We start from the raw sequence: 26,027 nt of genomic DNA, 5'->3' as shown, positions 1-26,027 counted from the left end.
GTGATCGATGCCCTCTCCGGCGGAGCTCGGGAAAAGGCCCCAAGATGGGATCTCACGGGTACAGAAGGTTGCGGCGGTGGAATTAGGGTTTTGGCTCCATATTTGGTAGTTTGGGGGTACGTAGGTATATATAGGAGGAAGAAGTACGTCGGTGGAGCAACATGGGCCCCACGAGGGTGGAGGGCGCGTCTGGGGGGGGGGGGTAGGCGCGCCCCCTACCTCGTGCCTTCCTGGTTGATGTCTTGACGTAGGGTCCAAGTCCTCTGGATAATGTTCGTTTCGACAATCACATTCCCGAAGGTTTCATTCCGTTTGGACTCTGTTTGATATTCTTTTTCTGCGAAACTCTGAAATAGGCAAAAAATAGCAATTCTGGGCTGGGCCTCCGATTAATAGGTTAGTCCCAAAAATAATATTAAAGTGTATACTAAAGCCCAATAATGTCCAAAACAGGATATAATATAGCATGGAACAATAAAAAATTATAGATACGTTGGATACGTATCAAGCATCCCCAAGCTTAATTCCTGCTCGTCCTCGAGTAGGTAAATGATAAAAACAGAATTTTTGATGTGGAATGCTAGTTGGCATAATTTCAATGTAATTCTCTTAATTGTGGTATGAATATTCAGATCCGAAATATTCAAGATAAAAGTTCAATATTGACATATAAATAATAATCTTCAAGCATACTAACTAAGAAATTATGTCTTCTCAAAATAACATGGCAAAGAAAGTTATCCCTACAAAATCATATAGTCTGGCTATGCTTTATCTTCACCACACAAAGTATTTAAATCATGCACAACCCTGATGACAAGCCAAGCAATTGTTTCATACTTTTGGTGTTCTCAAACTTTTTTAATCTTCACGCAATACATGAGCGTGAGCCATGGACATAGCATTATATGTGGAATAGAATGGTGGTTGTGGAGAAGACAAAAAGGGAGAAGATAGTCTCACATCAACTAGGCATATCAACGGGCTATGGAGATGCCCATTAATAGATGTCAATGTGATTGAGTAGGGATTTCCATGCAACGAATGCACTAGAGCTATAGGTATATGAAAGCTCAACATAAGAGACTAAGTGGGTGTGCATCCAACTCGCTTGCTCATGAAGACCTAGGGCATTTTGAGGAAGCCCATCATTGGAATATACAAGCCAAGTTCTATAATGAAAAATTCTCACTAGTATATGAAAGTGATAACATAGGAGACTCTCTATCATGAAGATCGCGGTGCTACTTTGAAGCACAAGTGTGGTAAAAGGATAGTAGCATTGTCCCTTCTCTCCTTTTCTCTCATTTTTATTTATTTATTTGGGCCTTTTCTCTCTCTCTCTCTCTCTCTCTCTCTCTTTCTCTCTTTTTATGGCCTTTTTTTAGTCCGGAGTCTCATCCCGACTTGTGGGGGAATCATAGTCTCCATCATCCTTTCCTCACTTGGGACAATGCTCTAAAAATGATGATCATCACACTTTTTTATTTACTTACAACTCAGCAATTACAACTCAATACTTAGAACAAAATATGACTCTATGTGAATGCCTCCAGCAGTGTACCGGGATGTGCAATGATGCATGAGTGACATGTATGAAAGAATTATGAAAGGTGGCTTTGCCACAAATACAATGTCAACTACATGATCATGCAAAGCAATATGACAATGGTAGAGCGTGTCATAATAAACGGAATGGTGGTAAGTTGCATGGAAATATATCTCGGAATGGCTATGAAAATGCCATGATAGGTAGGTATGGTGGCTGTTTTGAGGAAGGTATATGGTGGGTGTATGATACTGGCGAAAAGTGCGCGGTATTAGAGGGGCTAGCAATGGTGGAAGGAAGAAAGTGCATATGATCCATGGACTCAACATTAGTCATAAAGAACTCATATACTTATTGCAAAAATCTATTAGTTATCGAAGCAAAGTATTAGGCGCATGCTCCTAGGGGGATAGATTGGTAGGAAAAGACCATCGCTCGTCCCCGACCGCCACTCATAAGGAAGACAATCAATAAATAAATCATGCTCCGACTTCATCACATAACGGTTCACCATACGTGCATGCTACGGGAATCACAAACTTCAACACAAGTATTTCTCAAATTCACAACTACTCAACTAGCATGACTCTAATATCACCATCTCCATATCTCAAAACAATTATCAAGTATCAAACTTCTCATAGTATTCAACACACTCATAAGATTTTTTTTTATTAATATTGAATGCCTAATATAATTAAAGCAAATTACCACGCTGTTTTGTAGGACTCTCAAAATAATCTAAGTGAAGCATGATAGAACAATAGTTTCTATAAAACAAATCCACCACCGTGCTCTAAAAGATATAAGTGAAGCACTAGAGCAAAAACTATATAACTCAAAAGATATAAGTGAAGCACATAGAGTATTCTAACGATTTCCGAATCATGTGTGTCTCTCTCAAAAGGTGTGTACAGCAAGGATGATTGTGGAAAACTAACAAATAAAGACTCAAATAATACAAGACGCTCCAAGTAAAACACATATCATGTGGTAAATAAAAATATAGCTCCAAGTAAAGTTACCGATGGAAGTAGACGAAAGAGGGGATGCCTTCCGGGGCATCCCCAAGCTTGGGCTTTTAGGTGTCCTTATATTATCTTGGGGTGCCATGGGAATACCCAAGATTAGGATCTTTCCACTCCTTGTTCCATAATCCATCAAATCTTTAACCAAAAACTTGAAAACTTCACAACACAAAACTTAAAGTAGAAAATCGCGTGAGCTCCGTAAGCGAAAGAAAACAAAACACCACTTCAAGGTACTGTAATGAACTCATTCTTTATTTATATTGGTGTTAAACCTACTGTATTCCAACTTCTCTATGGTTTATAAACTATTTTACTAGCCATAGATTCATCAAAATAAGCAAATAACACACGAAAAACAGAATCTGTCAAAAAGTGAACAGTCTGTAGTAATCTGTAGCTAACGCAAGTTCTGTAACCCCAAAAATTCTAAAATAAATTTCTGGACGTGTGGAATTTATCTATTAACTGTCTTCAAAAAGAATTAACTAAATATCACTTTCCAAATAAAAATGGCATCAATTCTCGTGAGCGCTAAAGTTTCTGTTGTTTTACAGCAAGATTAAAAAGACTTTCCTCAAGTCTTCCCAACGGTTCTACTTGGCACAAACACTAATTAAACATAAAAAACACAACCAAAACAGAGGCTAGATAAATTATTTATTACTACATAGGAGCAAAAAGCAAGTAATAAAAATAAAATTGGGTTGCCTCCCAACAAGCGCTATCATTTAACGCCCCTAGCTAGGCATAAAAGTAAGGATAGATCTAGGTATTGCCATAATAATAGGATAGATCATTAAAACTCATTTCATATTCTCTACGTTCGGCAGCAAGTGGTCTTTGAGGCAAGCAAAAGTAATCAAAAGGGCTAAATTTAATGGGACAAAAGTCCCCAAGATCAACTTTAGGAGGTATAGGTTCTTCCTTCGGCCCTTCGTATTGCACAACCAATTCATCATTATAAGCATTCTTTTGACAGAACTTTGTGAGCCTATACTTGAGAGAATATCCTAGCTCATTATTTCGAATAGTCAAATCATTATTAAGTTCAGGAATTCTATCAACTAGAACATTGGTAGGAACCCTTTTTCTAAGATTTTCATTGAAAGCAACATAGTCTAGAGATTGAAAACACATTATTTCTTCTTGATCAAAGAGAATAGCCTCTATGGGAGGACGACCAGCGTCCACCCTATAATGCACAAAGATTTCTTTGGCCTCTTTTATTATAATCTAAACTCATGAGCCAAAAATATAGTAGCGGCACGCTTAACAGAAGAATGCTCAATATTAGAAAATTCTAGGAAAATCCTTTGTATGCAAGGATGCATGTGCATAAATTGTCTTTCAAGTTCAACTACAAGCATGGCGATAGCGTCCGCAAGACTACTAGTTCTATGAAGAATAGAACTACCCATAGAAGGCAAAGCACCGACACAAGTAAAGAAATCTTGGATAACTCCTTTTCCAATAATATTACCACTACCAATTCGGAATTTTTTTGTATGTAAGATAGGGGGTTCTTCAGCAGGAGCATCATTTTTTCCATGATATTATTATTGTCCATATCGACAATAATTTCCCCAATTTCAGACATAACGGTAGAAAGTGCAAGGGGCAAAAAGAGGCAAATAGAGAAAGAGAAGGAGGACGGAGAGAAAGGACGAATAAAACGGCAAGGGTGGAGTGGGGGAGAGGAAAACGAGAGGCAAATGGCAAATAATGTAATGCGGGAGATAAGGGTTTGTGATGGGTACTTGGTATGCTGACTTTTGCGTAGACTCCCCGGCAACAGCGCCATAAATCCTTCTTGCTACCTCTTGAGCACTGCGTTGGTTTTCCCTTGAAGAGGAAAGGGTGATGCAGCAAAGTAGCGTAAGTATTTCCCTCAGTTTTTGAGAACCAAGGTATCAATACAGTAGGAGGCCACGCACGAGTCCCTCGCACCTACACAAACAAATAAAATCCTCGCAACCAACACAATAAAGGGGTTGTCAATCCCTTCACGGTCACTTACAAAAGTGAGATCTGATAGATATGATAAGATAATATTTTTGGTATTTTTATGATAAATATGCAAAGTAAAGAAAGCAAAATAAACGGAAAAGGCAATATGTAGCGACCAGACCTCAAACAGTCTGATCTCTGTGCTCCGGTGTCATCCCTGGATCAGTAATGCTGACACCACACAGTACTCGGAGGATTTATAGCAGAGTAGCAATCACACACTTATTACATCGAGTGTCTCAAAAGAGAACTTATTACAATAAATATGGCTTAAGGCCATCTAATAACGATAACAGCGGAAGGCTTGGAAGATAAGTGAGTCCATCAACTCCAACGACATCACTGAGTATAGAACCACGACCTTAAAAAACTCCTTAATCGTCGTCTGAAAAGTCTGCAACATTAACGTTGCAGCCCGAAAACGGGTCAGCACATGGAATATGCTGGCAAGGTAACACATAGAGAGTAATGGAATGCAACAGCTATACTATATGCATATTTGGCTGGTGGAAAGCTCTATGGTTACAGTTTTGCGTAAAGCTAATTTTTCCCTACTTCAAAGGAATAAAATTTAATTACTATCATGGTGGTTGTTAAACATTGAGAATGGTTGACAGCATTCTCAATCCCAATTAAGTAACATCATTAAAACCCATCAAAATTAATTTAGAGTAACATGTTGAGATTCACATGATAATCCAGGTACTAGATACTCAAGATGTCCATAACCGGGGACACGGCTAACCATGATTAGTTTGTTACACTCTGCAGAGGTTTGCGCACTTTTCCCCACAAGACTCGATCGCCTCCGTTTGGTTTCTCGCACTACAGGGTGTTTGAGAAGACGGATGACCGAGACACAGTCTTTCAGAAGCGCTAGCACCTTACGACGGATAGACTGGTACACCTAATTTCCCCTACATCTGCTAGTCTACCCTGTAAGAGTTCGCACAACTTAGTCAACTATGCCAGAGCCCATAATGGCTTGTGGCTGCACACGGAAGTTTCTAGTATGAATAATCTCATGATCCCTTTGGGCCTGGGTGGCGGTCCAAATAAAACAGGCAAGTCCTGAAAACCCCAGGTGCCTCAATCCACCTAGATGTGTGTTAGGTTTCCACCTTAGATAAACCCTTAATTATCAATCTCACATCTGTCATGGATATCACTCACCCAATCCACGTCTACTAGCATAGCATGGCATAATGAGCAAACGTAGAAGTAACTCCCAAAGGTTTGATAATAAACAGGTAATAGGTACTACCTCATCTACTTCCCATCCCACAATTTAATTAGATCCTAATCATGCAGTGTGTGAGGATTGATCTAATGCAATAAAACTGGGTAGTAGAAAAGGTATGATCAAAGTGTTACTTACCTTGCTGATGATCCGCGTAACCTAGAGATTCGAAGTAACAGGCGGTGCACTCCGGGTATTCTATCGCAGACAAACAACAAGCATACAATAAGTACTCATCTAATGCACAGGTAAAACTCAAATAGAAGATCTAACCAGAAAGTTCAACTTAAGAACCCTGGTTTGCAAAAAGAATCAAATCGAACGAAGCAAAAGAAATCAAACGGCGAAAGAAAACAACTTCGTTCTAGTAATCTGGATCTAGGGCAAATTTTACAGTATCAAAAACATGTTTAAGTTGATTATTCGGAAAGAGGGTTTCGAGACGAAACTCCAGGCGCTTGAATCGCCTGATTCCGATAAACGAGCGAAAAGTTATACTAAAACGAAAATCGGATCAGAAACCGCGATCAGAAAATAACCGCGAAAAATCCGACGAAAAAGAAAAACGACGAACAGATTTTTTTTAAACAGCATGGAAAACGAGGCGGCGGCAAACCTCGGGCGGCGCGCAACTCTGGCGGCGGCGGCGGTGGGCGGCTGCGGCGGCGGCTGGGGCGGGGCTAGGGTTAGGCGGCGGCGGCTGGGCTCTCTCTCGGCTCGGGCCTCGGGTGGCTTATAAAGGCCCCGGCCAGGGAGTCCTGGCCGAGTACGGCCCGTAGTCGGTTCCGGTTTTTTTTTAAATAATTCCGCTCGGAAGAAAAAATAGAAAGAAATACTAAACGGATTCCAAAAATCACGAAATAAATTTTGCCGGGTTTCTAAAATCAAGCCCGATAAAGTGAACATTTATCTGGGCCCAAACTACAACTTTGAAAAACGCGCATTTTTCCTAAATTCAATTAAAAATACCGAAAACTCTAAAATAAAACTTATTTGATTTTTTTATTAAATCCTCAATATTTCTATATTTTGGGAAAGTCATTTTATTCCCTCTCTCATATTTTTGTAATAGAAATAATTGATGATAAAATAAATAAAATCAAATGATCCTGTTTACATAATTTGAGAAAACTCAAATATGTAAATAACGAAATCCCCAACTCTCTCCGTGGGTCCTTGAGTTGCTTAGGATTTTCTAGGATCAAAACCAAAAACAAAATAAAATATGATATGCATGATGACCTAATGTATAACATTCCAAATTGAAAATTTGGGATGTTACAACCTACCCCCCTTAAGATGAATCTCGCCCTCGAGATTCGGGTTGGCTAGAAAATAGGTGAGGGTGGTCTTTGAGGAAATCTTCCTCTCGCTCCCAGGTGGCTTCATCCTCCGTATGGTGGCTCCACTGAACTTTGCAAAACTTGATAACCTTCCTGCGAGTAACTCGACTGGCAAACTCGAGGATCTTGACTGGTTTCTCCTCATAGGTCAAATTGTTATCCAACTGAATTGCTTCTAATGGCACTGTGTCTCTCAAGGGTATGTCAGCCATCTCCGCGTGACACTTCTTCAACTGAGAAACGTGGAACACATCATGCACTCCTGCCAATACTTCTGGCAATTCCAACTTGTAGGCCACTTCTCCCATACGCTCCAAAACTCGATATGGTCCTACAAATCGTGGCGCTAACTTCCCCTTAACTCCAAAGTGCTTAATCCCTCGAAGTGGGGATACTCGAAGATAAACTCTGTCTCCAACTTCGTAAACTGTCTCCTTGCGTTTAGAATCTGCGTAGCTCTTCTGCCTGGACTGGGCTACCTTGAGCCTATCGCGAATCAACTTCACCTTCTGTTCAGACTCTTTAATCAGATCTGGTCCAAACAACTGGCGGTCTCCAACTTCGTCCCATGACAACGGTGTCCTGCACCTCCTTCCGTACAAAGCTTCGAAAGGGGCCATCTTCAAACTGGTTTGGTAACTATTATTGTAAGAGAACTCTGCATATGGCAAATTATCATCCCAACTAGATCCATAATCTAGCGCACAAGCTCTCAGCATATCCTCCAAAATCTGATTGACTCTCTCGGTCTGTCCATCTGTCTGCGGGTGAAAAGCTGTACTAAATTCTAGCCTAGTACCCAAAGTCTCATGCAACTGCTTCCAGAACTTTGAGGTAAACTGGGTTCCTCTATCTGATACGATGCTCCTCGGAACTCCATGCAAACATACGATCCTGGTCATGTATATCTTTGCCAACTTAGCACTGGTGTAAGTGGTCTTTACTGGGATGAAATGAGCTACCTTCGTCAATCGATCAACTACAACCCAAATCGAGTCATAGCCTGAACTAGTCCTTGGTAATCCCGTGATAAAATCCATGCCTAACTTATACCACTTCCATTCGGGTATCGGCAATGGTTGCAACAATCCTGCTGGCTTCTGATGCTCTGCCTTTACTCTCTGACATACGTCACAAACTGCTACATACTCCGCAATATCCTTTTTCATTCCGGTCCACCAGAAAATATCCTTCAAATCCAAATACATCTTGGTATTTCCTGGGTGAATCGAATATGGTGAATCATGTGCCTCTTGCAAAATTAACTTTCTGATTTCCGGGTTATTGGGCACATAAACACGGTCTTCAAACCATAGGGTGTCGTGCTCATCCTCACGAAATCCTTTAGCTTTTCCTTCTTTCATCTTCTCCTTTATGGAAGCAATCTCCTTGTCAGATTTCTGAGCTTCTCTGATTCTGTCCATCAATATTGACTGAATCTCTAATGCTGCTACATAGCCTCTCGGAACTATTTCCAAACATAGTTCATGAAATTTTTTTGCTAACTCCTTGGGTATTTCTCCCGTCATTAACGTATTGACATGGCTCTTGCGGCTTAATGCATCAGCTACTACATTAGCTTTCCCGGGATGATAATGCAATCTCGTATCATAATCCTTGATGAGCTCCAACCATCTCCTTTGTCTGAGGTTCAACTCCTTCTGCGTGAAAATGTACTTCAAACTCTTATGATCCATGTACATCTCACAATGATTTCCGATGAGGAAATGTCTCCATGTCTTCAATGCATGCACTACGGCTGCTAACTCCAAATCATGCGTGGCATAATTCAATTCATGGGGCTTCAGTTGTCGTGAAGCATACGAAACAACTCTCCCTTCCTGCATAAGCACTGCTCCAAGTCCTCGACGTGAAGCGTCGCAATACACCTCATAATCCTTGGTTTGATCTGGCAAAATCAACACTGGTGAGGTAACTAAACGTTTCTTCAACTCCTGGAAACTGGCCTCACACTCCTCAGTCCATTTGAACTTGGTATCCTTCTTCAGCAACTCCGTCATAGGCTTCGCAATCTTTGAAAAATTCTCAATAAATCTCCGGTAGTATCCCGCGAGTCCAAGAAAACTCCAGATCTCTCCAACTGTTGTTGGGGCTTCCCACTTGGTCACAGTTTCAACTTTAGCGGGATCTACTGCTATACCTTCTCCAGATATAACGTGTCCGAGGAATCCTACTTCCTTCAACCAAAATTCACATTTGCTGAACTTGGCGTATAATTGGTGTTCTCTGAGCTTTCCAAGTACCAAACGCAATTGTTCCTTATGCTCCTCTTCATTCTTCGAATATACCAGGATATCATCAATGAACACTACGACGAACTTATCCAAAAACTCCATAAACACTTTGTTCATCATGTTCATAAAATAGGCAGGCGCGTTAGTCAGTCCAAACGACATAACGGTATACTCATACAGCCCATACCTGGTGGTAAAAGCTGTCTTCGGAATATCCTGTTCTCTAATATTCAGCTGATGGTATCCTGATTGCAAATCGATCTTGGAAAACACTTTAGCTCCTTGCAATCGATCAAACAGATCATTGATCATTGGTAGCGGGTACTTGTTCTTGATTGTTACTTCGTTCAATCCTCGATAGTCAACAACCATCCTTAACGATCCATCCTTCTTCTCCACTAGAAGTACTGGTGATCCCCAAGGCGAAGAACTTGGGCGAATATATCCCTTATCCAGTAACTCCTTAATCTGCTTCTTAATTTCCACCAAATCTTTTGCTGGCATCCTATATGGTCTCTTCGATATTGGCCCAGTGCCTGGCAAAAGCTCAATCAAAAACTCAATGTCTCTATCCGGTGGCATGCCTGGCAACTCTTCGGGAAATACATCAGGAAAATCCTTTACCACTGGTACTTCCTCCTGCACCACTCCTGATAAGGAATTTACTTGTGTCCTGTTTGGCGCATGTCGGGATACATACTTGATCCTTCTTCCTCCTGGCGTTGTGAGCAAAATTGTCTTACTAGCGCAATCGATGTTTCCTCCATACATCGACAGCCAATCCATACCAAGAATCACATCCAGACCTTGGGATTCCAAAATAATTAAATCCGTTGGGAAAACATGCCTTCCTATACTTAATGGCACTTGAAAACATCCTTGACTGGCCATGTACTCCGCTCCTGGTGAGCTTACTAGCATAGGTGTTTTAAGAATCCTAGTGGGCAGGCTATACTTTTCCACAAATCCCCTTGATATGTATGAATGCGATGCACCAGTATCAAAAAGAACGAGTGCAGTAAATGACTTAACCAAAAACTTACCTATTACTACATCGGGCTGAGCTTCAACCTCCTCCACATTAACGTGGTTCACCTGTCCCCTGTTGAAAGGGTTCAGCTTCTTTCCAGAGCCTCCATTGCCATTTTGGCCTTCAGGACATTCATTTGCATAGTGTCCTGGCTTCGAACACTTATAGCAAGTGACGTGGCTCAAGTCCTTCTTGGCTGGGGTTGATGGGGTGCTGCGGTTCTGGCCATTGCTTCCTCCATTCCCATTACCATTCTTGATGCCATTGTGATTGTGCGAGCTACCTACTCCATGGGTATGCTGAAATTGTCCTCCCGGTCTAGGGGTAAAACGAGGCTTCTGCTGAGCTCCTGAATTATACTTTCCTTGTCCATACTTCCTCTTGCGGTTCTCAATTTGCTGCTGCTTCCCTTCAATCGTAAGAGCACGATCTACCAACTCCTGGTAGTTGTTGAAGGTGGCTACCATCAACTGCATACTCAACTCATCATTCAGTCCTTCCAGGAATTTCTCCTGCTTAGCTGCATCCGTAGCAACGTCATCTGGGGCATAACGTGCTAGCTTACTAAACTCCTCCACATACTGGCCAACTGTCCGTCCTCCTTGGCGCAAGTCACGAAACTCACGCTTCTTCATGGCCATTGCTCCTGCTGAAACATGGGCAGTACGAAAAGCCTGCTGAAACTGGTCCCATGTGACAGTGTCGACTGGGAAGGTGGCTGTGAAATTCTCCCACCAAGATGCTGTGGGTCCTTCTAACTGATGTGCGGCAAACTTCACCTTCTCCGCATCTGCACATCCTGCTGTGGTCAACTCTCTAGCTATCTTGCGGAGCCAATCATCTACTACTATCGGCTTGGTGCTACTGGAAAACACCGGCAGATTCAGCCTAAGAAAATGGGCTAAGTGGTCAACAGGTGGTGGTGGTGGTGGGTTGTTGTTGTTGTTCCCTTGATTCTGATTTTGAACTAGCAACTGCATCAAGGTGTTCTGCTGCTGGATCAACTGGGTGAGCTCCGACGGAAAGGCAAATCCGGGGTCATGTCTCGGAGGCATCTGAGGGTTTAGAAAAGATGAGATATAGGAATAGAGGGGGTCTAAAGGGAAAACACTACCCATATGCACATGAGGCAAAAGCACACAATTCACTTCATTCAATCAAACAAAGGCATACAATCGATCTAACTATCGCAAAAGTGCTCGGACTACTAAATTTACATGGTGGACTACTACTACTGATGAGGTGGTCTACTAGAAATATTCTACGGTTGTAGACTCCATGATATCGGCTCCTGCTTCATCCACATAGTCATCATCGCTACTATCTTGCTTCGAGTCGGTGCCGTCAATGATGATGTAGTCTTCCGGGCTAATCTCCTTGGGTTCTTTGTCTTCATCTACTGGTGTCGGGCCTCCCATAAATATTCCAATCTTCTTAATCAGATCGTCATTCTTCTCCACCAATACTTCAATTTCTTCTTCATAATCTTCGTGTGTAACCTTGAGTTCTTCCTCTAGTTCCTTGATTCTAGTCTTAGCCTTCTTCAGATCTATCATGTCGGCGCACATCTTATTCTCCTGTCGTCGAATGTGCTGGTTTAACTCCTGGATAAAAGCTGCAATGGATCTATCTTTCCTGGTGCTGATCATCTCCCAGTGTTCATCTCGGCGTCCACAAATCTGGTAGATAGTATCCTTGAGATCCTTGCGGTAGACTTCTCCAATGCGTCCCATGGCGATGTGGGCTGTCATGCTCTTTCCTAGACTCCAAGTTGGTGCATTAAAAGAAAACTCTATGGGCTTAGTGACTGGCATAAACGTCCTTCCTGGAACTTGAACTTGAATCATCCAGCGCTCTTCTTCAGGTAAGGTGGCGTTGTAGGTTCCCGTGAAGCTTGGTACTCCTATGTTCAGGTATCTAGTGACTTCCTTCAAGTGGCGTCCAAAGGGTGTATCTTCATCTGGTTATGTGAACTTGTTCCTTGCATCCGCCATCCTAAAGAGTAGAAAAGATGAGAAGTCAGAAGAGAAGAGAGTGAGTAGTGATCTAGGTCTTTAGCTTAGTGGTCGTGTCCTACAGTCAGCGTGTGCTCTGATACCATCTCTTTAGCGACCAGACCTCAAACAGTCTGATCTCTGTGCTCCGGTGTCATCCCTGGATCAGTAATGCTGACACCACACAGTACTCGGAGGATTTATAGAAGAGTAGCAATCACACACTTATTACATCGAGTGTCTCAAAAGTGAATTTATTACAATAAATATGGCTTAAGGCCATCTAATAACGATAACAGCGGAAGGCTTGGAAGATAAGTGAGTCCATCAACTCCAACGACATCACTGAGTATAGAACCACGACCTTAAAAAACTCCTTAATCGTCGTCTGAAAAGTCTGCAACATTAACGTTGCAGCCCGAAAACGGGTCAGCACATGGAATATGCTGGCAAGGTAACACATAGAGAGTAATGGAATGCAACAGCTATACTATATGCATATTTGGCTGGTGGAAAGCTCTATGGTTACAGTTTTGCGTAAAGCTAATTTTTCCCTACTTCAAAGGAATAAAATTTAATTACTATCATGGTGGTTGTTAAACATTGAGAATGGTTGACAGCATTCTCAATCCCAATTAAGTAACATCATTAAAACCCATCAAAATTAATTTAGAGTAACATGTTGAGATTCACATGATAATCCAGGTACTAGATACTCAAGATGTCCATAACCGGGGACACGGCTAACCATGATTAGTTTGTTACACTCTGCAGAGGTTTGCGCACTTTTCCCCACAAGACTCGATCGCCTCCGTTTGGTTTCTCGCACTACAGGGTGTTTGAGAAGACGGATGACCGAGACACAGTCTTTCAGAAGCGCTAGCACCTTACGACGGATAGACCGGTACACCTACTTTCCCCTACATCTGCTAGTCTACCCTGTAAGAGTTCGCACAACTTAGTCAACTATGCCAGAGCCCATAATGGCTTGTGGCTGCACACGGAAGTTTCTAGTATGAATAATCTCATGATCCCTTTGGGCCTGGGTGGCGGTCCAAATAAAACAGGCAAGTCCTGGAAACCCCAGGTGCCTCAATCCACCTAAATGTGTGTTAGGTTGCCACCTTAGATAAACCCTTAATTATCAATCTCACATCTGTCATGGATATCACTCACCCAATCCACGTCTACTAGCATAGCATGGCATAATGAGCAAACGTAGAAGTAACTCCCAAAGGTTTGATAATAAACAGGTAATAGGTACTACCTCATCTACTTCCCATCCCACAATTTAATTAGATCCTAATCATGCAGTGTGTGAGGATTGATCTAATGCAATAAAACTGGGTAGTAGAAAAGGTATGATCAAAGTGTTACTTGCCTTGCTGATGATCCGCGTAACCTAGAGATTCGAAGTAACAGGCGGTGCACTCCGGGTATTCTATCGCAGACAAACAACAAGAATACAATAAGTACTCATCTAATGCACAGGTAAAACTCAAATAGAAGATCTAACCAGAAAGTTCAACTTAAGAACCCTGGTTTGCAAAAAGAATCAAATCGAACGAAGCAAAAGAAATCAAACGGTGAAAGAAAACAACTTCGTTCTAGTAATCTGGATCTAGGGAAAATTTTACAGTAGCAAAAACATGTTTAAGTTGATTATTCGGAAAGAGGGTTTCGAGACGAAACTCCAGGCGCTTGAATCGCCTGATTCCGATAAACGAGCGAAAAGTTATACTAAAACGAAAATCGGATCAAAAACCGCGATCAGAAAATAACCGCGAAAAATCCAACGAAAAAGAAAAACGACGAACAGAATTTTTTTAAACAGCACGGAAAACGAGGCGGCGGCAAACCTCGGGCGGCGCGCAACTCTGGCGGCGGCGGCGGCGGGCGGCTGCGGTGGCGGCTGGGGCGGGGCTAGGGTTAGGCGGCGGCGGCTGGGCTCTCTCTCGGCTCGGGCCTCGGGCGGCTTATAAAGGCCCCGGCCAGGGAGTCCTGGCCGAGTACGGCCCGTAGTCGGTTCCGGTTTTTTTTTAAATAATTCCGCTCGGAAAAAAAATAGAAAGAAATACTAAACCGATTCCAAAAATCACGAAATAAATTTTGCCGGGTTTCTAAAATCAAGCCCGATAAAGTGAACATTTATCTGGGCCCAAACTACAACTTTGAAAAACGCGCATTTTTCCTAAATTCAATTAAAAATACCGAAAAACTCTGAAATAAAACTTATTTGATTTTTTTATTAAATCCTCAATATTTCTATATTTTGGGAAAGTCATTTTATTCCCTCTCTCATATTTTTGTAATAGAAATAATTGATGATAAAATAAATAAAATCAAATGATCCTGTTTACATAATTTGAGAAAACTCAAATATGTAAATAACGAAATTCCCAACTCTCTCCGTGGGTCCTTGAGTTGCTTAGGATTTTCTAGGATCAAAACCAAAAACAAAATAAAATATGATATGCATGATGACCTAATGTATAACATTCCAAGTTGAAAATTTGGGATGTTACACAATATCTTGTTGACGGAAGATTAATATGATGGAAAATAGACCCCGGGGCCATAGGTTTCACTAGTGGCTTCTCTCGAGAGCATAAGTATTACGTCGGGTAAACAAATTACTGTTGAGAAATTGACAGAATTGAGCATAGTTATGTGAATATCTAGGTATGATCAGGTATATAGGCACCATGTCCGAGACAAGTAGACCGACTCCTGCCTGCATCTACTACTATTACTCCACACATTGACCGCTATCCAGCATGCATCTAGAGTATTAAGTTCAAGAGAACAGAGTAACACTTTAAGCAAGATGACATGATGTAGAGGGATAAACTCATGCAATATGATATAAACCCCATCTTGTTATCCTCGATGGCAACAATACAATACGTGCCTTGCTGCCCGTACTGTCACTGGGAAAGGACACCGCAAGATTGAACCCAAAGCTAAGCATTTCTCCCATTGCAAGAAAGATCAATCTAGTAGGCCAAACCAAATTGATAATTCGAAGAGACCTGCAAAGATAACCAATCATACATAAAAGAATTTAGAGAAGATTCAAATATTGTTCATAGATAAACTTGATCATAAACCCACAATTCATCGGTCTCAACAAACACACCGCAAAAGAAGATTACATCGAATAGATCTCCACAAGAGAGGGGGAGAACTTTGTATTGAGATCCAAAAAGAGAGAAGAAGCCATCTAGCTAATAACTATGGACCCGAAGGTCTGAAGTAAACTACTCACATTTCACCGGAGAGGCTATGGTGTTGATGTAGAAGCCCTCCGTGATCGATGCCCCCTCCGGCGGAGCTCTGTAAAAGGCCCCAAGATGCGATCTCACGGGTATAGAAGGTTGCGGCGGTGGAACTAGGGTTTTGGCTCAGTATCTGGTAGTTTGGGGGTACGTAGGTATATATAGGAGGAAGAAGTACGTCGGTGGAGCAACATGGGCCCCACGAGGGTGGAGGGCGCCTGGGGGGGGGGGGGCGTAGGCGCGCCCCCTACCTCGTGCCTTCCTGGTTGATGTCTTGACGTAGGGTCCAGGTCCTCTGGATCATGTTTGTTCCGAAAATCATGTTCCCGAAGGTTTCATTCCGTTTGGACTCCGTTTGATATTCTTTTTCTGCGAAACTCTAAAATAGGCAAAAAACAACAATTCTGGGCTGGGCCTCCGGTTAATAGGTTAGTCCCAAAAGTAATATAAAAGTGTATAATAAAGCCCAATAATGTCCAAAATAGGATATAATATAGCATGGAACAATAAAAAATTATAGATACAATGGAGACATATCAATGGGTTGGATGAGATTTATCATGTAATCGAGTTAGTTTTGTTAGGGTTTGATCGCTAGTATCCACTATGTTCTGAGATTGATGTTGCTATGACTCTGCTATGCTTAATGCTTGTCACTAGGGCCCGAGTGCCATGATTTCAGATCTGAACCTATTATGTTTTCATGAATATATGTGAGTTCTTGATCCTATCTTGCAAGTCTATAGTCACCTACTATGTGTTATGATCCGGCAACCTCGAAGTGACAATAATCGGGACCACTCTCGGTGATGACCGTAGTTTAAGTAGTTCATGTATTCACTACATGTTAATGCTTTGGTTCGGTACTCTATTAAAAGGAGGCCTTAATATCCCTTAGTTTCCGTTAGGACCCAGCTGCCACGGGAGGGTAGGACAAAACATGTCATGCAAGTTCTTTTCCATAAGCACGTACAACTATATTCAGAATACATGCCTACATTACATTGATGAATTGGAGCTAGTTCTGTGTCACCCCATGTTATGACTGTTACGTGATGAATCACATCTAGCATAATTCTCCATCACTGATCCATTGCCTACGAGCTTTCCATATATTGTTCTTCGCTTATTTACTTTTCCGTTGCTATTGTTATCATCACTACAAAATACCAAAAACATTACTTTTGCTACCGTTACCACTACTATCATATTACTTTGCAACTAAACACTTTGCTACAGATATTAATTTTCCAGGTGTGGTTGAATTGACAACTCAGCTGCTAATACTTGAGAATATTCTTTGGCTCCCCTTGTGTCGAATCAATAAATTTGGGTTGAATACTCTACCCTCAAAAACTATTGCGATCCCCTATACTTGTGGGTTATCAAGACTATTTTCTGGCGCCGTTGCCGGGGAGCATAGCTCTATTCTTTGAGACACTTGGCATTGTCATTATGAAGAACTTGAAAGACGCGAAAACAAAAATTTACCCCTCAACTACAAGGGGAGGTATGGAACTGCCATCTAGCTCTGCACTTGATTCATCTTCTATTTTGAGTAAGCTTGAGACGCCTAAACCTGCTTCTGCTATTAATTCTGATATGTCGCATATTATCGATGATGCCACTTCTGCTATGCATGATACTTGTGATGAAACTACTTCTATGCTTGATACTACTGTGTCACTTGGTGAATTTCTTGATGAACAACTTGCTACGGCTAGAGAGAATGAAATTACTGAAACTTATAATATTGATGAAAGTGATGATGAAGGCTCTCCTAATAAATATGAATTGCCTGTTGTGCCTCAGGGCTATGTTGTGGATGAAGAAACTAAAAGAGACTTTCTTGCATGCAATGATAGAAGTCATCTTAAGAAATTATTAGCTAAGCTTAAACAAAAAACTCTGAATGCTAGAATGAAATATGATCCTGCTTATGCTACTTCACCTATCTTTGTTACTGATAAGGATTATGAATTCTCTATTGATCCTGATATAATTACTTTGGTTGAATCTGATCCATTTTATGGCTATGAATCTGAAACTGTTGTGGCACATCTTACTAAATTAAATGATATAGCCACCCTGCTCACTAATGATGAGAGAACTCGCTACTTTTTTATCCTGAAAGTATTTCCGTTCTCATTAAATGGTGATGCTAAGATATGGTTTAATTCTCTTGATCCTGGTTGTGTGCGTAGTCCACAGGATATGATTTATTACTTCTCTGCTAAATATTTCCCTGCTCATAAGAAACAAGCTGCCTTAAGGATATATATAATTTTGTGCAAATTGAAGAAGAGCGTCTCCCACAAGCTTGGGGAGGCTTCCCCAATTACTTAATGCTTTGCCTGATCATCCTCTTAAGAAAAACGAAATACTTGATATCTTTTATAATGGACAAACCAATGCTTCCAGAGACCACCTGGATAGTTGTGCTGGTTCTGTTTTCAGGGAAAGAACACCGGATGAAGCTGAAATTCTGTTGAATAATATGTTGACAAATGAAAATAATTGGACACTTCCTGAGCCAGCTCCTGAGCCAACTCCTGAGCTTATTCCTAAACTAACTCCGAAGAAAAGGGGTGTTCTATTTCTAAGTCCTGAAGATATGCAAGAGGCAAAGAAATCCATGAAAGAAAAGGGTATTAAAGCTGAAGATGTTAAGAATTTACCTCCTATTGAAGAAATACATGGTCTTAATTTACCGCCTGTTGAAGAAATATATGGTCTTAATCCATCACCTATTGAAGAAACACATGGTCTTGATAACCCGACACAGGTAGTAAAGGTGAATTCTCTCTATAGATATGATAAAGCTGAAATCCCTCCTACTAAGTTTGCTAGCCAATGTTTGGATGAGTTTGATAACTTTATGGTTAGGCAAGAAGACTTCAATGCTTACTTTGGTAGACAATTAAAACAAAATGCTTATATGATTGAACACTTGGGTGATTATATGTCTAGAGTTAAAGGTGAACTTAAACTCATTAGTAAACATGCTTCTATGGTTACCACTCAAGTAGAACAAGTACTTAGAGCTCAAGATGCTTTGCTCAATGAATTAAATAGTAAGAAAAATGATAATGTTGTTAGAGTTATGACTAGAGGTGGTAAAATGACCCAGGAACCTTTGTATCCTGAGGGCCATCCTAAGAGAATTGAGCAAGATTCTCAGAGAAATAATATAGATGCAGCTAGTCCTTCTAAAAGGAAGAAAAAGAAAAATGATAGGACTTTGCATGCTTCTAGTGAACCTATTGCTGAACCACCTGAGAATCCCAATGATATTTTATTTCCGATGCTGAAACACAATCTGGTAATGAACATGAACCTAATCAAAATGTTAATGATGATGTTCATGTTGATGCTCAACCTAGTAATGAAAATGATGTAGAGATTGAACCTGCTGTTGATCTTGATAACCCACAATCAAAGAATCAACGTTATGATAAAAGAGACTTTGTTGCTAGGAAACACGGTAAGGAAAGAGAGCCTTGGGTTTAGAAACCCATGCCCTTTCCTCCTAAGCCATCCAAGAAAAAGGATGATGAGGATTTTGAGCGCTTTGCTGAAATGGTTAGACCTTTCTTTTTGCGTATGCGTTTGACTGATATGCTTAAAATGAATCCTTATGCTAAGTACATGAAAGATATTGTTACTAATAAAAGAAAGATACCGGAAGCTAAAATTTCCACCATGCTTGCTAATTATACTTTTAAGGGTGGAATACCAAAGAAACTTGGAGATCCATGAGTACCAACTATACCATGCTCCATTAAAAGAAACTATGTTAAAACTGCTTTATGTGATCTTGGAGCCGGTATTAGTGTTATGCCTCTCTCTTTATATCGTAGACTTGTTTTGAATAAGTTGACACCTACTGAAATATCTTTGTAAATGGCTGATAAATCAACTGCTATACCTGTCGGCATTTGTGAGGATGTGGCTGTTGTGGCTGCAAAAGTTACTATTTTAACGAACTTTGTTACTCTTGATATTCCCGAGGACGATAGTATGTTTATTATTCTTGGAAGACCCTTTTTGAATACTGCAGAGGCTGTTATTGATTGCAGCAAAGGCAATGTCACTTTTCATGTTAATGGTAATGAGCATATGGTACACTTTCCGAGGAAACAACCTTAAGTCCACATTATCAATTCTATTGGAAAAATTTCAACAGTCACTATTGGAGGTTTTGAATTTCCTCTTCCTACTGTCAAAAAGAAATATGTTATTCTTATTGTTGGGGATGGGCATATCCCCGTTGAGGTAACCTAGTGTTATTTGAAAACTCTTCGGTTCCATGTTATTCGGAATGAGTTTGTTAACAAGACCTGATCAACCTTGTTAGTGGATTCCTTTTGATGAGCATGAGATGGATGAATTTAGAAAACACAACTCTCTGTACCCTCTTTTTACTTTCTGTTATTTAGTTGAAATAAAGTAAAAATAGTATTTTCTGTCAGTTTTCTGAATTATCCGTGCAATATAAAAATACCCTGAAAATAAAAGTTCTCCAAATGCCCTGCCAATTTAATATGTTTTTTCTGGAATATTTGAGAATATCTGGCACTAAGAACACAACAGGGGGAGCTGGCACCTGACCACGAGGGTCCAGGGCGCGCCCCCCTGCCTCGTGGGCCCACGGTGGCTCCCCTCCATTTATTTCTGCACCCACACACTTCTTCTTCCTCCCAAAAAAATCACCAGCCAACTCAAGCACGAGTTCTAGCTCATTTTGCTGCGATTTTCGATCTCCTTGCTCAAAGCACCTCTCACAAAACTGCTTTGGGGGGATTGTTCCTTGGTATGTGACTCCTCCATTGGTCCAATTAGTTTTTGTTCTAGTGCTTTATTCATTGCAAATTTGTGCTGCCTAGGTGATCATGTTCTTGAGCTTGCATGTCAAATTTATATGGTTCCAAGTAGTTCTAATGCATGATATAGGCTCTAGGCACTTGTAGGAGTAGTTGCTATCAATTTTTGTTGAGTTTGATGTACTTTTATTTGAAGTTACTAAAAATTTCAGAAATTTTTCAAAGGAAAAAATATGCTTAGGAAAATGTACCAAGGTGGTTCTTCAAGGAAACAAGGACCCAGGCTTGCAATGCGTGATGCTGATGATGAGCCACCAAGGGATGCTCCAGTGCGGCCTTGTGAATGGCCTTTAGAGGACTTCATGGATCAAGCTGGAATTAAGGAAGAATTTAACGCATACTTGTGTAACGCTGATCTTGTGAGCTTCGAGGCAGAAAAGTGCCGCCACTACCACTATCTCACTAGTTCCTTTGTGAGGAGGTTTGAATTTTCATCTTCACGCAATTCTCAAACTGTCTTGTTTGATCTTTATGAAAATTCTTATACTATGGACTTAGAGGATTTTACCACTGCTTGCAAACTTCCACAATGGGGTAGTGCTAGTGAACCTCGCAAATCTGAATTTAGAGATTTTCTTGCTAGTATAATGGTGGGGGAATCTAGAGATATAGCACAAGCTACCATAGGGAGCATTCATTTTCCTGCTATACATTATTTTGCTCTCTTCATAGGTAGGTGCATAAATGGTAAAGATGAAGCATATGTCATATGTGTGTACCTGACCTCAGTATTCTTAGGAGTGCTGTGTTAGGAGATAAACGTTATAATTTAGGAGCCATTGTTGCACGTAGGTTGCATCATAATAGATTCAATGGAGATTTCTTCGGTGGAATTTATGCAACCCGTATAGCTAATTTCTTGGTATAACCATACGTGAGGATGATATTGAGTTGCCTCCTGCTTATTTGGATTATGAGGCTATGGTTCGTCATCATTTTGTTGAGAAGAACGATCAGTTCCTCCAGTACTGACTAATCTTTGACAGACGACGCACCTATCACGTCGCTCTCCCTGCTTCTACTTTCTTTGACTTTCAGACAAAAGGGAGACATTTTATAACCAGAGAGGAGGCAGAAGAGTATAAGAGGAGGGCTGAGATAGCTCGCCTCCAAGCTGCAGCCCACGATGCAATGACTGATGCATCTCAGTACGACCCCAACTACAACTTTGGATATCCGCCAGGCCATCCGTGGCAATAGACCCACTTAGGCCAAAAGCCTAAGCTTGGGGGAGTACGTATTTCTCACCGACATACATTCATGTTCACACACTCATTGCTAGATGTCGGTGCTCATACTTTTTCATTGTAATATCCATGCTAGTTTATTTCCTTTTTATGCTTTTTTCTTGTGTGTTTAATAAACCTTAAGAAAAACCAAAAAAAAATTAGTTGTAGCTTTTAGCTAGTTTTAATTTCCATGCTTGTAGTAGTAATTCAAAAGAAAACCCAAAAAGATTTCCTGTTCTTCTTTTGCTTGTTGGGAGCTTTCCTGTGTAAATAGTTTTATTTCTTTTCTTTTCTTTGGGGTCGATAGGAGAAGACCATGATTAAATTGTTGAAGTGACTCCTATATGCATTATTGTTGATTTAACCAAGAGCCCATATTGCCTTGTCTTCTCCTGTTTATTGAATGCTCGCAGATTCCAGCTTAGTCTAATACACGTGCACTGTTATTATTATTCACATCATTTGATCGTGCAAGTGAAAGGCAATTATGACGATATATGATGGACTGATTGAGATGGGAGAAGTTGGTATGAACTCGACCTCTCTTGTTTTTGTAAATATGATTAGTTCATCATTCCTGATTCAACTTATTATGAATAAACATGTTTGCAATGACAATTAGAGATTCTAGTTGCTTATGCCATGCTTAATTAGCTAGGAGCTTATAATGGTTTACCTTGCGTGCCAACATGCTATTAAAATGGTTGTGATGTGGTATGATAGGGTGGTATCCTCTTTTGAACGATTCGAGTGGCTTGACTTGGCACATGTTCACGCATGTAGTTGAAACAAAATCAACATAGCCTCTACGATATTTATGTTCATGGTGCATTATATCCTACTCATGCTTGCATTCGGTGTTGATTAATTTTAATGCATGTTCATGACTGTTGTCGCTCTCTATCTGGTCGCTCCCCATTCTTTTTCTAGGCTTCACCTGTACTAAGCGGGAATACTGCTTGTGCATCCAATCCCATAAACCCCAAAGTTATTCCATATGATTCCACCATACCTACCTATATACGGTATCTACCTGCAGTTCCAAGTAAATTTGTATGTGCCAAACTCTAAACCTTCAAATAAACATTCTGTTTTGTATGCTCGAATAGCTCATGTATCAACTAGGGCTGTCTGTATCTTCCATGTTAGGCGGGTTATTCTCAAGAGGAGTGGACTCCTCTCCTCACTCACGAGAAAGTGGCTGGTCACCGGGATGCCCAGTCCCATGCTTTATGCAAATCAAATCAAAATAATTGCAAACAAAACTCCCCGGGACTGTTGTTAGTTGGAGGCACTCGTTTTTTCGAGCAAGCCATGGATTGATGCTTGTTGGTGGAGGGGGAGTATAAACTTTACCATTCTGTTTTGGAACCGCCTATAATGTGTGGCATGGAAGATATCGCCATCTCTTGGTTGACAATGAAAGTATGCCGCTCAAAATATTGTTCATATCTATTTCAAAATCTAGCTCTGGCACCTCTAAAAATCCTTGCTTCCCTCTGCGAAGGGCCTATCTATTTACTTTTATGTTGAGTCATCACCCTCTTATTAAAAAGCACCAGTTGGAGAGCACCGCTGTCATTTGCATTCATTACTGTTAGTTTACACTGAGTATGACTTGACTGGATCTCTTTTACCATGAATTACAGTGTCTAGTCAGTCCTTGATGTTTAAAGATGCTCTGCATTTATGTTTTGCGGTCTCAGAAAGGGCTAGCGAGATACCATCTTGTTATATCATATCATGATTGTTTTGAGAAAGTGTTGTCATCCGAGATTTATTATTATCGCTCGCTAGTTGATTATGCCATTGATATGAGTAAACATGAGACCTAAATGTTATTGTGAATATGGTTAGTTCATAATCTTTGCTGAAAACTTGAATGTTGGCTTTACATATTTACAACATCAAGAGAAAACAGAGTTTGTAAAAGTTTTTCCTTATCACTTTCAGTTTATCAATTGAATTGCTTGAGGACAAGCAAAGGATTAAGCTTGGGGGAGTTGATACGTCTCCGTCGTATCTACTTTTCCAAACACTTTTGCCCTTGTTTTGGACTCTAGCTTGCATGATTTGAATGGAACTAACCCGGACTGACGCTGTTTTCAGCAGAATTGCCATGGTGTTATTTATGTGCAGAAACAAAAGTTCTCGGAATGACCTGAAACTCCACGGATATTATTTTTGGAAATAATAAAAAATACTGGCAAAGAATCAAGACCAGGGGGCCCACACCCTAGCAACGAGGATGGGGGGCGCGCCCCCTGCCTCATGGGCCCCCGGGAGCTCTACCGATCTCAACTCCAACTCCATATATTCGTGTCCGGGGAGAAAAAAATAAAGGAGAAAGATTCATCGCGTTTTACGATACGAGCCGCTGCCAAGCCCTAAACTCTCTTGGGAGCGCTGATCTGGAGTCCGTTCGGGGCTCCGAAGAGGGGAATCCGTCGTCGTCGTCATCATCAACCATCCTCCATCACCAATTTCATGATGCTCACCACCGTGCGTGAGTAATTCCATCGTAGGCTTGCTAGAAGGTGATGGGTTGGATGAGATTTATCATGTAATCGAGTTAGTTTTGTTAGGGTTTGATCCCTAGTATCCACTATGTTCTGAGATTGATGTTGCTATGACTTTGCTATGCTTAGTGCTTGTCACTAGGGCCCGAGTGCCATGATTTCAGATCTAAACCTATTATGTTTTCATGAATATATGTGAGTTCTTGATCCTATCTTGCAAGTCTATAGTCACCTACTATGTGTTATGATCTGGCAACCCCAAAGTGACAATAATCGGGACCACTCCCGGTGATGACCGTAGTTTGAGGAGTTCATGTATTCACTATGTGTTAATTCTTTGGTCCGGTACTCTATTAAAAGGAGGCCTCAATATCCCTTAGTTTCCGTTAGGACCCAGCTGCCACGGGAGGGTAGGACAAAATATGTCATGCAAATTATTTTCCATAAGTACATATAACTATATTCGGAATACATGCCTACATTACATTGATGAATTGGAGCTAGTTCTGTGTCACCCTATGTTATGACTGTTACATGACGAATCACATCCGACATAATTCTCCATCACTAATCCATTGCCTACGAGCTTTCCATATATTGTTCTTCGCTTATTTACTTTTTTGTTGCTATTGTTATCATCACTGCAAAATACCAAAAACATTACTTTTTCTACCGTTACTTTTTCTATCATTACCACTACTATCATATTACTTTGCTACTAAACACTTTGTTGCAGATATTAAGTTTCCAGGTGTGGCTGAATTGACAACTCAGCTGCTAATACTTCAGAATATTCTTTGGCTCCCCTTGTGTCAAATCAATAAATTTGGGTTGAATACTCTACCCTCGAAAACTGTGGTGATCCCCTATACTTGTGGGTTATCAGAGCAAAGTTCTTCACTTGCTAGATTATGACAACTCCCTCCATCGATGATGACCTTGACGGATCTTCCATTTATGCCGGCCTTGGTGTGGAATATGTGGCATCTTTGGTCTTCTTCTTGGTGATGTTGGAGAGTCAAGACCTTGGAGACAACAAGAGCTGGACTTGAATCCTCATCGCAAAAGACTTGTTCCTCTTCATCGTTCACTTGCCGGTGCATGGCGACTTGCTCAAGAGCGTCAATTTCTCCTTCACTCATCGAGTCGTAGGTTCCGTCGTCGTTGAGGATCATGGTCCTCTTGGTGGTGCACTCGTAGGACTTGTGGCCTCAGCCTCCACATGTGAAGCATTTGAAGGAACTCGTCTTGATGGTCTCATCGGTGGGGGTTGATGATGATGAAGCTCTCGGCTTGAAGTTGCTTGTAGTAGGATGATGACTTGGAGTTGACGAAGCTTTCTTGGAACTCGACTTGTCAACGTTGCTTGTAGAAGGCTTGGTAGACGGTGTTGGAGTCGTTGAAGCTTGGGTGGTGGAGAAGCCGTATGACTTGGTTGAGAACTTGGCATACTTGAAATCGTCTTGCACTTGATGTTCCGCTTTGGTAGCTTGATGTACTAGCTCGATGAGGTTCGAGTATGGTTGGAAGTCGGCGATCTTCTTGATAGGATGGTTGAGTCCATTCAAGAAACATGCCATTGTTTGCTCATCATCTTCCGTGACGTTGGCTCTTATCATGGCAATCTCCATCTCCTTGTAGTACTCTTCAACACTCTTAGTTCCTTGCT

Source organism: Triticum urartu, chromosome 7A (genome assembly GCF_056163025.1).
Source record: "Triticum urartu cultivar PI428250 chromosome 7A, HENAU_Tu73, whole genome shotgun sequence".
Lineage (NCBI taxonomy): Eukaryota > Viridiplantae > Streptophyta > Magnoliopsida > Poales > Poaceae > Triticum > Triticum urartu.
Note: the sequence above shows the minus strand (reverse complement) of the source record.